Source organism: Aphelocoma coerulescens, chromosome 1 (genome assembly GCF_041296385.1).
Source record: "Aphelocoma coerulescens isolate FSJ_1873_10779 chromosome 1, UR_Acoe_1.0, whole genome shotgun sequence".
NCBI classification, from domain to species: domain Eukaryota; kingdom Metazoa; phylum Chordata; class Aves; order Passeriformes; family Corvidae; genus Aphelocoma; species Aphelocoma coerulescens.
In genome coordinates, this window is record NC_091013.1 from 99,066,433 (window position 1) to 99,079,780 (window position 13,348).

Sequence of the window (13,348 nt, forward strand, 5' to 3'; positions counted from 1 at the left end):
AGGCATAGATTTTATATATGCCAGGGACAAAACAGGAGTTGAAACTCATAGCTCTGTTTCTATTCCTCTTTCCACTTCCTCTCTGTCAGCAACCAAAGTCTAGGTAGAAGAACAGCCCACACATCCCTTTCACAGCCTGCTTTTTGTCTCTTTCAAGCTAGGTGAGAGCCTTCCAGCTTGATTCCAGCAGGAAAATCCAGCCCCTCTGCCAGGAAAGGGTTGGCTGGGATGTCCCTTCCCCACCAAAACCCGCAGCCACCCCAACCTACAGCCGTGCTAGCCCTGTGAAGCCAGGCTGCTGACCTTTTCCCTAGCACAAGCATCTCCACATATTTCAAGAGGAGATTGTTGTTTTCTCGTGGGTCATACGTTTAAGAACATTGTATTTGGAGCTCAGATAGAAAGGATCCATTTAGCCAGATCTTTTATTCCCTCTCTCACCCACATGTACACACTTGCCACTCCCCTAGCTGTCTGTGCACACACACACACCACACATGCCTTTTGGCTGCCTCCCATCACACTGGGTTTAATTAAACACCCTGGAGGCTTGTTTCTAAATGCAGATTATTGATAGATTTTTGTTTGGTTTTTTTTTGTTTTGGTTTGGTTTTTTGTTTTTTTTAATACCCTGACTGCTGCAATTATGAACTAAATGATGTAAACAACAAAATTCAGAGGGTAGAGAGGGAGGGAAGTGGAGCACAGGAGCCCTCAGATCTGAGCAGCTTGAGAACACAGGCTACAGTTGAAGTGGGATGCAGGAAAACTTGGTGGCAGTCCCCAAGGAAGCCTGATCCCCACCACAGACTGCAAGCAACCTGCCAGTCCTTGGATGAATTGCATCCCAGTCACTAGGAAGGAAGGAAGGACGGAAAACACCATGTAATTGCTGGCAGTCTTGCAATGGGCATTTCAATATGGAAACGTCCCACAAAGAGTAACTTCACCCTCCTGTGCCCCTGACAGCACCCAAAGCTGTAACTGCAGAGTGACCAGGGACAGGAAGGTACATAAAGCACTCCACTGACACCCTGCAATGTCCTGCCTTCACCATCTGGAGGAACTTTTTAGGCAAAAGTGCCCAGAAATTTGAAAAAGTAAAATGTGCCCTAAAGTACTGAGAAGGGGAAAAAAAACCCAACCAGATTGCAGCAGATCTGCCATTCTGATCAGAGAGATAAATGCCCTCCTGACCCTACAGATGACTAACAGACAGTCTGAAACATGAGATTAAAGCATGTGCAAGAAAGGCTAAGCTTATGACCATTGTCCAGGTAAACTGAGAAAGCCCCGAAGGAAATCCCTCCAGGGATGCCAGCACTCAAGCTGGAAAGATCCTTTCAACTCCAGTTGGTGCAGGCTTTCCTGTCCAACTGAGGCTCTAGTTTCCAAGACATCTAGTGCAAATGACACAGTGAGATGAATTGGGTGTATTATTTACTCCATAAACTCGCCCAGGTTTGATGCTGGCTGCTCATCTTCATGCTGGATCCAAATCCAATGCCCTTTCTGTGCCAACACTGAAACAAGAGAAAGGTTTTACTTTGTGAGAAGGCAGGAAAAAGAAATCACAATAAACCACATGTCACTGCTGAATATCTCGGGGAGAACTCACATCCTCCCTGAAAAACAGAGGAATGAGGATACTGGGATAAGGGAGAAAGGGAGAAATTCCAGCCTAATTTTGCAGTGCTGGATATTTGTGTAGCAGGAAAAGCACTTCATTCTCATGCAGCAGCTGCTGCTGCTGCACAGGCCAGGAGGGCAGGTGAGGGAGAAGCTGTAGGTTGGAGTGATCAAGACATCATGCAATGAATGCTGAGTCTGACTGCTGCAGAGAAAGGGAGACTGCCAGGAGTCTGGCCACGCTCTGCCCATCCTGTGACTCCACAAGGGTGACTCCACATGCTCCCCCAGCTTGCCCTAGCTTGTAGCACACTTGGCCCACCTCCTGGGTTTGCTGCCAGGCTTAACTCAGCATCTGCAATGGCCCATGGCGAAAAGCACTGTCTAGAGCGGTGCAAAGCACTGCATACACTGGTCTTTGGCAACACTTGCCAACTGTTTTGCTGCATCACAGGGCAGACAAAGGCTCACCACACACAGCATTGGGAGTCAGTCTCAGCCTGGTCCAGCACCCATGACAACAAAAGCCCCATGCCTGAGTTGACACCGGGCTAAGTGACACACCATACACTCCAGTTTCCTAGCTTTTGCTAGGAAAATTATCCTGAATTTAGTTCTGTTGGTTAGAGCCTGGTGCTAAATAAACCCAGAATGCCAAGGTTGTGGATTCAATCCCTGTATGGGTCATTCACATAAGAGCTGGACTTGATGGTGCTTGTGGGACCCTTCCAACTCAGAATATTCTGTGATTCTCATAGCAGACTGCACCTTATCCTCAGACAGCTTTCCTATTCCTCCCACTCCTCCAGAGAACACGCCTCTGCCGTTCCAAGTTCTATGCCTTGAAACAAGAGGGATGGCTTTGTTGAGCACAGGCACAAGCCAGAAGCAGCACTGACCCATGGTATGGCCTGAGCAGCATCTGCAGGGCCTGTGCCAAAGGGAACATCTCATCTTACCCCTCCAGGGAGGGGTAAGGATCTCTCATTGCCATTGGGGTTGCCCAGGGGATTAGCCCACAGTTGTTCCTTTTTGATGAGAGAGGAGGCAGGCATGTGAGCCCAGCTCAATGTGTATGGTACTCTCCATCAATCAAAGGGATGAAAGTTGCAGCAATCAAGGCTAGAAAGTGCCTCAGCTGAGCTGAGCTATAACTGGTAACTACAAAACTCAGCAACATTCCTGCTCTGTAGTCCTGTACAGGCTCAGAGATATTCAGCTTTACACACCCACCCCTATCCCAAATACTCAAGGAATCCCTGAGTAGCAGGACTGAAGCCTAGATTCCTGCAACCTGCTGGCTTGGATTTTCTTATGCCTAATACTCTACCTAAATTCACATTATAGACCTCCTTTTCCTCAGTAGGGTTTCCTTTCTTAATCTGGCTGTATGATTTGATGACTTCAAAAATACTGCAAATGCAGTATTTTGGAGACTTCTGTCAAACAGGGCTAAAAGTGGCAACAAGGTGCAAAGCTATAAGGATGAAGTAGACAGTGTGACTTCGCAATCCTTTCCTCAAAGTAAAACTGGGGTAAAAAAGGATCCTGCAAGTTCACTGCTTAGTTACTGCACCAATAAAAACCTTAGAGCCTCAAATCCTGTCTGGAAAGTTTGGGCTAAGTAGCAATATCTATTCTTGGCCTAATTTGGGCAATAGATTTTTCATGACTTTGAAATATTTTACACATTTGAAATGAATTAAGAGAATATTGATGTCCTTTTCTCTATCTGACTTAATTCCTTCCTGCCCATTCCAGGATACACACGACCATCAGGAGGTGGGAGTGCAGGCAAAAATGAAAGTGCTGCAGTGGCAATCCAGAGTACTGTTCCTCACCAAAGGGACAAGCCAAGGTTTAGGCTGGTGCCAGGGCTGTAATTAGAAGGTCAGAGATAGACACATCCATGCCTGATTCAACAGGGGTGGAGAGCAGCCTCACATCATGGCACAAGGACATCACCCCATGGGCACCAGTGGAAAAAGGGGACAACCTCCTGGAAGGGAGCTTCAGCCCAAGCACTCACATCACCCTTTTCCTCTCTGGAGGTCAGGTCTTACAGCACAGGCACCACAACCCAGTTGCTGTGTAGGCATGGGAGCCAGAGGTGAAGGCAAAGAGCAGCGACTATTTCAGGTTACGTGAACCCATCTCCACCAAATAGGATTACCAGACACAATCCAATTGGCCGAGGTGGGTCACACTGCTGAAAATAGTTTTGTACTCTTGCCCTCTTAGCTGGTAAATAGCTTTCAGCCCCCAAAAGTGCTGAGTTGTGCTATGCATTGGTGGAAACAGCTTGCACAAAAGTGAGACGGCTTGAGGACGAGGAAGGGGAAACCTGGGCACTGGGTGAAATGCTGCTGTGGCATATTCAGGTCAAAAGGACACCCTGAAAGGAGCCATGGGGAAAAAAAAAAAAGACAAAAACCAAAATAAATGAACACATACCTCCCCAACAAATGAGTTTGAAGTTGAAAACCACTCAGTTTAATCCATGCTTTCTATTTATGTACATCTTGTACACAAAGCCTGAATAGTTAATGTGGGACTAGAAACACAGGAAGCAGCATAGAACAGAATCTACTGGCACACAGAGCCTGGTCCTCTTAATACAATCCCCTTCACAGACAGATCGAGACTCATCTTAAAGCTTGTCTGGGCGTTTTGTTCCTGTTGTTCTGCTTGGAAGCTGCTTTCCAAACTTCCCCCACCTAACAGTATGAAACTGTGTTGTAATTCCTAGACTAAATTATCACAATTGCTTTATAGGGGCCTGTACTGTTGCAAACACCTTCCCTTAGCCTTAAAAACTCTTCCCTTTTCACACTGTTTGCCTTCTAACATATTTACAGAGCACTCTCTTACTCCCCATACCATTTTCCTCAGGTTAAACAGTTCAAGCTCTTCTAATCTCCCCTTGTAGAACAAGCTTTCCATTGCCTCATCATCCTGGCAGGCTTGCTTCAGCGTAAGTGCAGCTTCTGTTTAGCAAGATGATCTAAGAGCAAGTCCCCTGCTCAAAGGAGAAGTCAAGGTTTTGAGAGGCTTCTTCTTTGTTGTTGTTGATCCGGGTTTTTGTGGGTTTTTTTTTGGTTGGCTTCTTTGTTGGTTGTTTGTTTGAATCAAACATTCTCCCTTTGTTTTGGTCACTAGATTTTTCAATGTCAACATTTTAGCCTTCTCTGATCCCAGGGGAGTTGCATTCTTCAAGACTTTTTAAAAGCTCTCTGCACTCAGCCATCAGGACAGCCCCAGTACAGCCCATCAGTTGATCTCTCCACACCATGGGCAGTGAGATGATACAAAGGAGGGGCTGAGGCTGGAACAACTTAATTTCTGCCCTCTGGCACAGGCAATTCAAACAGGAATGACATCCTAGCAGTCAGCACGAGGCGAAAGAGAAGCACGCTCACAGCAAGCCTGAACAGAAGCCTTTATCCCACCAAACTCACCAGGATGGAGAAGTGAGTGGGGCGAAGCAGGGCTGTCTTCTTCCTCCTGCCCCTGCTCTGCCTAGCACTTACAGGATGCTCGCGGCACATGCTCACTCCCTCCTGCTCCATTTTCATTAGCACGGGATGATGCAACTAGACTTTTACTGCAATTTGCTGAGGAACACTGCTGTCCAAACTGATGAAACAGCAATTCAGCAGAGGACGCAGGAGGCACTTTAGAGAAGTGGCAGGGACACCAGACAAGCTTTCACCACATTTATCAAAGTGCCTGCAGTTTCATTTCAAGGTGGTAGCGACAGTTATAAATAATGAGAAGAGCTACTCTGCATCTAGAGCATTTTAATAAATAAAATTGTAAAAAAGAAGCCTAAACAGCACAGTTAGTTCTGCTTCTGCAACCTCTTATGTTTTCCAGCAATATATATATATCAGTGATTCTCTCCTTTGTAGTCCCTGACAGCACAACTGCCCCTGGGTGGTGCACCTTTAGCACAGACATGATCTTTCATATGCAGAGTGCATGCTACTGCACTTTTACTGGCAAATGAAGAGCTCTATGTTTGTGTGTGTGCATGCTTGTGTGTGCACTTGTATATGATTTCACTGAGAGCTGCTTGCTCAGCCTTCAGGCACAGAATAAACCAGACCAGGTGCTTTCCTGCACACTCTTAAGTTTATGCATACTTTCTTCCTTCTAATCATGACTGGTTTTGAGGATGGCATTTTTGGGGGAGGATCCATTGCCTATTTTGTCATCCAGTTTCAACTCTTTGTGAAGAATGGCAAAGAAAAAAGCAGGAAAATACTTCCTGAAACACAGCTCAGCCAATGTCCCCCCTTCCTGTCTAGCAGTATCCCCACTGCCTTGCTCATGAGGCAATTTAAAGGACAGATGACACAATGTTTAGCAGTCTTCCAGCACAGGCTCAGAGGACAACATGAAGCCCACTCAGAGCATCAAAGCAACCTTTCCAATACCATGTTTCCTCACACACTGTTCAAACACAGCCTGACCTTGTAGGACAGCAGGACCACCATACAAGTAGACGCAGCAGCACACGCGCACTGCCCACATCCCACTCTGCGAGGATTCGCTGCCAGAGCACTCACACATCTCTAGAGGCCCAGCACAGTTCTGGTGGTGCAGCCTGTGACCAGGCTCAATGGAGGTGCCCACTGCAAGTGCTGTGCTTTATTCAGCCTTTGCAAGTCTCAGAGAGCTCGGTCTCTGCTGCACACCCTGCGGCTCCTGCCCTTTCCTGCCCAGCTTGAGTGATGCCCACCGTATGGCACGGTAAGCATGTCCTCTCTGCTAATATAATTCACAGCCTAATTAAACCCCTGTGGAAAGGAGGCATTTTCTCTGTGACTTGCTGCGAGTTATCTGCACAGACTTGCTGAGATGCAGCAGTGGCTGCTGCCACAGCATACTCTCTGCAAAAGAGACAGGAAAGTGCTGTGGGGAAGGAAATGGCTTCTGCCGGAAAAATTGACTTCATTGATGCATACTTAGAAGTGCCAGTCCTCTGGAGCTTCCCAGTCCCCCCCTTCAGCATGGCAGGCAGAGTGAGCTGGGAGCCAGCCTGCAGCATCTGCTGCCAGGGTCCTGGGAGTGCTGGAGAAATACACCTGCTGTGCAGTGGGAACCCACCTCTCCTTCCCAGGCTGTTCAAACATACCTGGATCTGAAAGAAACAGCACACTGTTACCAAAATCATGAAACCCTAACAGGCGTAAGCTGTCCTCCCCTCACCACCTACTCACAATGGTAGTCACTGCAGGTCATGCAGTAAAGTGAAAGAGGAAAAAACAGCTCCCAGAGCCCTGTTTCTTTATGGATGTAAAAGGGACAAAAAACCCCAAAAGTCCACAGAATGGAGCAAACTGGATACCAATGTCGCAAAAATAATAATAAAAAAAATTTAAAAGGGAGGAAAAGTAAATAACCTTGAGTCAAAGTACCCAAGTATCACTGTGCAGCTGAAGAGTCTGCTCATCTTGGGAAGGGTTTCTTTTCTTAGTGAATGTGTCCTGCTGAATTGAGAAGAGATGAGAGTGAAGAGATGCTCACTTCCCAGCAGAAGAAGTGTAAATTCAAAGTTCTAAGAATTCAGAATGCAGCTGTCAAGAGAAAACACTGAGCTGTTTCCAGGACCATATTTATGGCTGGATCTGGAGGGGTTCATATTTAGGGAAACGGTTGGGTTTGTTTTTTCTTGCGGGGTGACTTCTGCACTTCCTTTTACTTAATTGAGAGTCACCCAAGTCACCCAGGTGACAACCATGTGTAGATTCGTTCATAAAACTAAGCTGAGCTGAGCTATCCTCACAGTCTCATAGCTAAAAACTCCTAATCTGGAAATGAAATGGTGAAGGTTCTCATAGCAACATCATCTCAGAGTTTTACATGCTCAATATCCAGCAAAACAGTCTTCTAAAAATAATTAAAAAAAAAAAAAAAAACACAAAGAAATATTCACACTGAAATTATAGTCTTCTCCAAGTGCAAAAAAGACAAGATATTATTTCCTAAATGTCACAATTTAGGAACCTATTCATCTGAGACATTAATATTACAGTAACACAAGCATCTGTATTTTTGTCTTCTTGAGTTCCCAACAAATTCCACTGATGAAAAGGAAAAAAAAAAAAGAAAGAAAAAAAGAAAAAAGATCAGCTCAGTTACATATTATCTCTTACACACAACCAGAGCTGCTCACTCGAAACAAGTTCCAGAAGCTGCACCAATGTAAACTCTGTAAGTGGGAGTGCAGCTTTCAAAAGGTATCTGGTAAGAAGGTCCCCTGCTGCAGAATCTATACACCCCAAAAATCCAAAGATTTCAACAATTTGTTCACTGTGTTAAAACTTGCCTGAAGTTTCCATACTGAAAATTGTCACGGGAGCCCAAGAATTCCAGTGGGACTCAAACTTATTTTTCTCCAGGCACCTTGTGCTTCATTATTTGGTAATATTAATATAAGGTCTGATCCTGCTGAGCTCTGAGCATCCATAGTCCTCCCTAAGGAAGTCCACGGAAGCTGCCAGCTATCACAGCTCCACTGGAGTGCTGAGCATAAGGAGCACTCCAGCCCTTATAGCCTCGAACAGCACCAAGTGCTGAGCTGCCTCAGAGCATGCTGCCACTAGCACTAATTTGGAAACATTTTTTAATCAGTTTGTTTTCTATCCCTTTCTTCTTCCTCATGGCAAAGAGCAGGAAGTGCTCTAATAAAGAAATAGTGGCTGAGTTTCCACATTAATTTCCATCCTTTTATATTACAAATAACTCCTCCCAAAAGTTCAAAATAAAGGCACCATCCTTCACACTGCCACTCAGGGCACCAACCCCCAGAGCCCAGGAAACGGGGAATGCTGGATTTCCAGTGCTTCTGCTGGCAGCAGAGAAACAGTCTCTGATCTGCTCCAAGCCTCCACCACCAACCTGAATGAGCCCCACATTTCTTGCAGGATTCAGAGCCACCCCTGCACATCAGACTTATTGGACTGCCAGGATGAGATGGAAGCTGAGGGGGTGAAGGTAAGACCGCCAGACCCCTGCGTATGCTCCAGCATTTGTGTGCTGCAGAAGGGTGTAGCTCATTTGAATTAAGGTCTTCATCCAAAAAAGGGAAATCAGGACTGCAGGAACTCAGCACCCAAGCAACAAATGAACATTACTCAGTGGAAGAACCAAGAAAGCTAAAAAGAGGTGCAGCTAAATTAAAATTTTAAGTTACTAAAAGCAAACATTACCTTTACTTCTGAGCAATTTACCCATACACACGGGAGAGAAAGGTTTCTCCTTCGTGTCTGCTGTGAACTAGCGATTTAACACATTGTAACCGGTTTTAGTGGGCTTTGTTTGCTGCCAGCCTTGGCAGAGGTCTGCCTGGCCTCATCACTGTCCCCACGCTCCAGCTGGCTCTTCCTACAGCAGCAGAGAGGGAAGCCTGCTCTGCTGCTGCCCCTTCTGTGCCTGCTCCACTGAATTTAAATGTCATCAGTGTGACACTGTTTGGGGAAGAACACAAACAAGCCTGGAATCCCTTACCTCTGCCCACAGAGGAAAAAAAAAAAACCAACAAAAAATCAAAAACTGATTCACAAAAGCAGCAGCCACAGTCTGCCTGGGACATCACAATGTCTGGATCTCCTTCATGGCTTGTTGGTTGGGGTTTCTCATGCCACCATGGGCTCCTGGATGCTAAAAGCAGCAGGAGAAGTAGTCAAGTTATTCCACACCTCACTGGGAAGTGAAGCTTCCCCATGGTGGAGACCAATCTATCACGACACTTACACCAGCATCATTCCGAAGGAAAACTCAAAAAAATTAGCAGAGGGCTGTCAGCCCTCATCCACATTTGACTGTAGTAATGAGACTCCAGTGCTTCAAACCCAACCAGTTCCCTGTGGACAGCCCTGACAACATGCTCTGAATGGTGGGATGGGGCAGGAGGCTTTGCCCAGGCTCAGTGGTCCCAGGGCAGGAGGTCAGCTGTTGCTCCTCTGTCCTGCCTCTAGCCTGAAACCTTGGAGATGGGGAGGTGCACCTGCATGTCTGGAAACAAATGCCAATCCAGAGAGCCGGATGGCAGGATGTGTTTTTCAGAAGGGAACTTCAGGAACAAGGCACAGGTCAGCTTTGACCTGAGGAGTCAGCATGAGCTAAGGAGACAGAAGCCCTGGCCAGGATACAGGCTCAGCCCCACGCACACACCCGCTCATCCTTCAGGCCTTTGGCAAAGGACCCTATCTCATCCTGTCCCCTGCTACCACTCCAGTCTGACTTATCCCTCCCTTTTTTATTACCTCGGTGCCGCACGAAAACCAGCTGCAAGTCAAACAAGCCTCTGATAGACCATAAAGGCAGAAGTGGGAACAGGCTGGGACTGCTTAAAATGAGTGGCATGTTGCCCAGCGCCGGGAGCCTGTCCCCCACCAGCCCGGCGCCCCGGGCTTCAGTGGAGGGGCTGAAAAACCGCATTGAGGACAGCGGGGACGTCAGGGCTGGCTGAACATCCCGTCCGGGAACAGTGGGCTCCTTGTTCGCTCGCCGGGGCGGTGGGGAAGCCTCAACAGAAAGCCTGCTATTCAAATGGAAATCAGGGCCTTGTACCCAGCCGGGAGGAGGAGGAGGATTGCTGGCTCCTCACAAACAAGAAGATCGCTGGGAGACTTTGAATCGGGAAAAGGATACGGGGGCACGGGGATGGAGGAGGGGGGGAGACGCTCTCCAGCACATACACAGCACGAGCGGATGCTGGAAGGGGGAGAACAGTGGAGAACAAAACCCTTTGCCGGTGAAGGCAAGGGAGCACCCCGTGTAACTTGCCCATGAGAAGCAAATCTGGTAAGGCTAGGCATCTAACAAGCCCATGATCCCAAAAACACATCCCAAACGCAAACAAGCCGCATTACACATGGAGAAGTAACAGCTCCAAGGAATAAGGCCTTGTGTCCATGGCCTTGTAGCAAGCCTGGTGCAGAGACGTGCTGATAACTCAATGCAAAAATGGTTATCAAGTTCCAAGAAATATCTTGCTCTTCTTTAAACAGCAGAACCTGTGAATCCATCCCTTCCTTTTCAAATTTTTTCCCCCGCAGGAGGAGAGGAACAAGGTGAGAGGAGGGGGGTGGTATCATCAGGAACTTGTGTTGGATTATTACAGCACACCTTTCCAGTCTGCAAGGAAATGCAGCAGCTTTTCACGCAAGCTATCTGAGAGAGCAATTCAGCAATGGAATAAATCAAGGCAAACACTCAATAAATTTAACCAGAATTAAATTAATTAAGAGGAGACATTATTACTTCAATCACAGGAAATTCTACAAGCCAACCTGTGGCTTTTTTTCTCACAGCTGTGCTTATGCTACTCTGCGATGCTACCAGTCAAAATTAATTGTAGGTAGAACCACAGAATGGTTTGGAAGGGATATTAAGATCATCTAGTTCCAGTCCCCCTGCCATGGGCAGGGACACCTTCCACTAGACCAGGTTACTCAAAGCCCCATCCAGCCTGGCCTTGAACATTTCCAGGGACGGGGCATCCACAGCTTCTCTGAGCAACCTGTGCCAGTGCCTCACCACCCTCTCAGTAAAGAATTGCTTCCTAGTATCTAATCTCAACCTACTCTCTTTCAGTTTGAGGCCATTACCCTTTGTCCTACCACTACACACCCTTGTAAAAAATCCTTCCTGCAGCCCCCTTTCAGGTACTAGAAGGTGCTCCAAGGTCTCCCTGAAGCCTTTTCTTCTCCAGGGTGAAAAACTCCAACAAGAGCCTGGGAGACAGTAGCTGCCCTACAGAGCCCAGCAACTGAGGTCAGCTTCTCTCTCCTCATCACAGTCTTCATTCTGGATCAGGCTTGACCAGGAAGGGAAACATCTCCTCCCCCAGTCTTGATGGCATCCCTTTTTCAAGCATGATTTGTCTAGCCAGGACACTGGAAAGAGACAGAACCTAAAAATGACCTTTCGTTGGTATATTCCTATCTTGGGCATGAGCAAAAACAAAAAGTTGGGGTTTGGTATTGGTTTTTGTCCTTGGTGCTGTAGTTTCAGAGTAATTCACTGGGACTTACTCCAAAGTTCAATTATCACAGGACAAGATCACAGGCCACAAGAAAAAAAGAGATGATACACAAAACTCTGGTTTTTAATTGGGGCTTTCCAGGAACCACCTATGTCATTCATAGGAGAGATATTCAAAATGGAAGTGTAAAAAGCAAGGATTAAAGAAACAAATAAAACGTGTGTGTCCTGCTTACCTTCTCCCTTCACTTTTGTAAGTAATTGATCACTCTATTTCTCATTCACTCTGTTTCTTAGCTTTCTAATGGACAACAGGAACACACTTGGAAATAGAACTTTGGAGAAACACAGGGAAGCTTCGTTTTCCCAGACGTCTGCCATTCTCCAACCCCACCAGTAGGTAAGAAAGTCTTTATCTAAACCATTAAAATAAAGCACAAAGTGCCATGGACAGACAGAACAAAAGTACATCTTTTCAGGGCTCACTGAGGTGGGAGGGAGGTTGCTTTGGTTAAAAAGCTAAGCTTCCATACTGGGAAAGACTAATGTGCTCTGCAGAGAAATGAACACTCTCTCCAGTTGTGTATTCCCCAAGGAATTAAGAGCCACACCAGCCACATATTCAATAGCTACTTACGTGCAAGTAAAGCATCTGGAGATGGGAGGACAGGAAAGGGGAAGAAGATTACTTGCTGCTGTTGATTCTTGTAGGAGAAAGCATTTCAGTTCTCTCTAGGCAATGCTTGGTGTCCATTCTAGCCCTTTTACTATCTGTGATTGCTTCACAACACACCATTTAAAAAATTATTTACTCTCAATTCATGATCCATTTGAAAATTATTTACTCTTGATTCACAAACACTTGGTGAATGATTTAAGGAAAAAAAATCCCTTTCCATTTGAGAGAGAGTTAGTCTGCCTGCACCAGCTCTTGATGTGGTCAGTAACCTTGACCACAGGGTGCTGTGTCTTGTCATAATCTGACAGCAAGAAACCAAGAAAGCTAAATAGAAAATTTTCCTCCTTGCTCCCAGGAATGCCATGCAGCAAATAGACATCTCCCAAACACTTATGCAACTGAACCTGCCTGTACAAAGACTTAGGAGCAAGCAGACAAGGACAGCCAGACCCCACAGCTTCCCTGCACAGTAAAGAGTATTTACAGACCCCACTGAGCAGCAGGATCCAGCTCACTGGAGCTGACAAGGCATGGTGATCTCAGCATATGTTTCACAGGCCTCAGTGCCTTTTCTCCACGATGGAGAAGTGCAAGTGGGAAGGGAGGGAAAATGCTGTGCCATCATCTGCTATTAGAACCCCGTTTGACCAGCTTCACCTCTCACTTCCAATCAGCCTGCTGCAGCCCCAGGTACTGTGAGAGGCAGGAGGAAGGTGCTCTGGGAGCTTCAGTCTCCCTCATGCTGTACAGGTGGTGCTCTGCCCAACCCCTGAAATACACCATCTATCTTGTTTCTGAATTATGGATTCTGAGCAAAAGCCTGTTAAGTTACTGTAGGTTGGGGGCCCAAGTTCAGGTAATGTGAGTCCTTTCCATGCAAAAGGCTGGGTTTAACAGCTGCTACAAAATATACATCACATCCAGCCAAGAGACCCTTTTGTCCTCAACTTCCACTCTTTTGAATAAAAACAAAACCAGGGAAGAGCACTATTGCCCCAAAAGCACCCTTTGACCCCTGCTAGGGTAAACAATATCTCAGCACAG

At 46.5% G+C, this 13,348-nt stretch overlaps 1 protein-coding gene across 3 annotated transcripts in view; it reads right to left on the reverse strand.

Moving 5' to 3' along the window:
* IGSF11 (immunoglobulin superfamily member 11) overlaps nucleotides 1-13,348 on the reverse strand; it is a 105,094-nt gene that overhangs the window by 71,350 nt on the left and 20,396 nt on the right. The window contains exon 1 of one of the 3 annotated variants that reach the window (XM_069020637.1): nucleotides 12,263-12,297. The exons of the other annotated variants lie outside the window; for them this stretch is intronic. The gene's annotated coding sequence lies outside the window, so the exon portion shown is untranslated. Of the gene's footprint in view, nucleotides 1-12,262; nucleotides 12,298-13,348 lie in introns of those variants that run through there. 3 annotated transcript variants of the gene reach the window in all.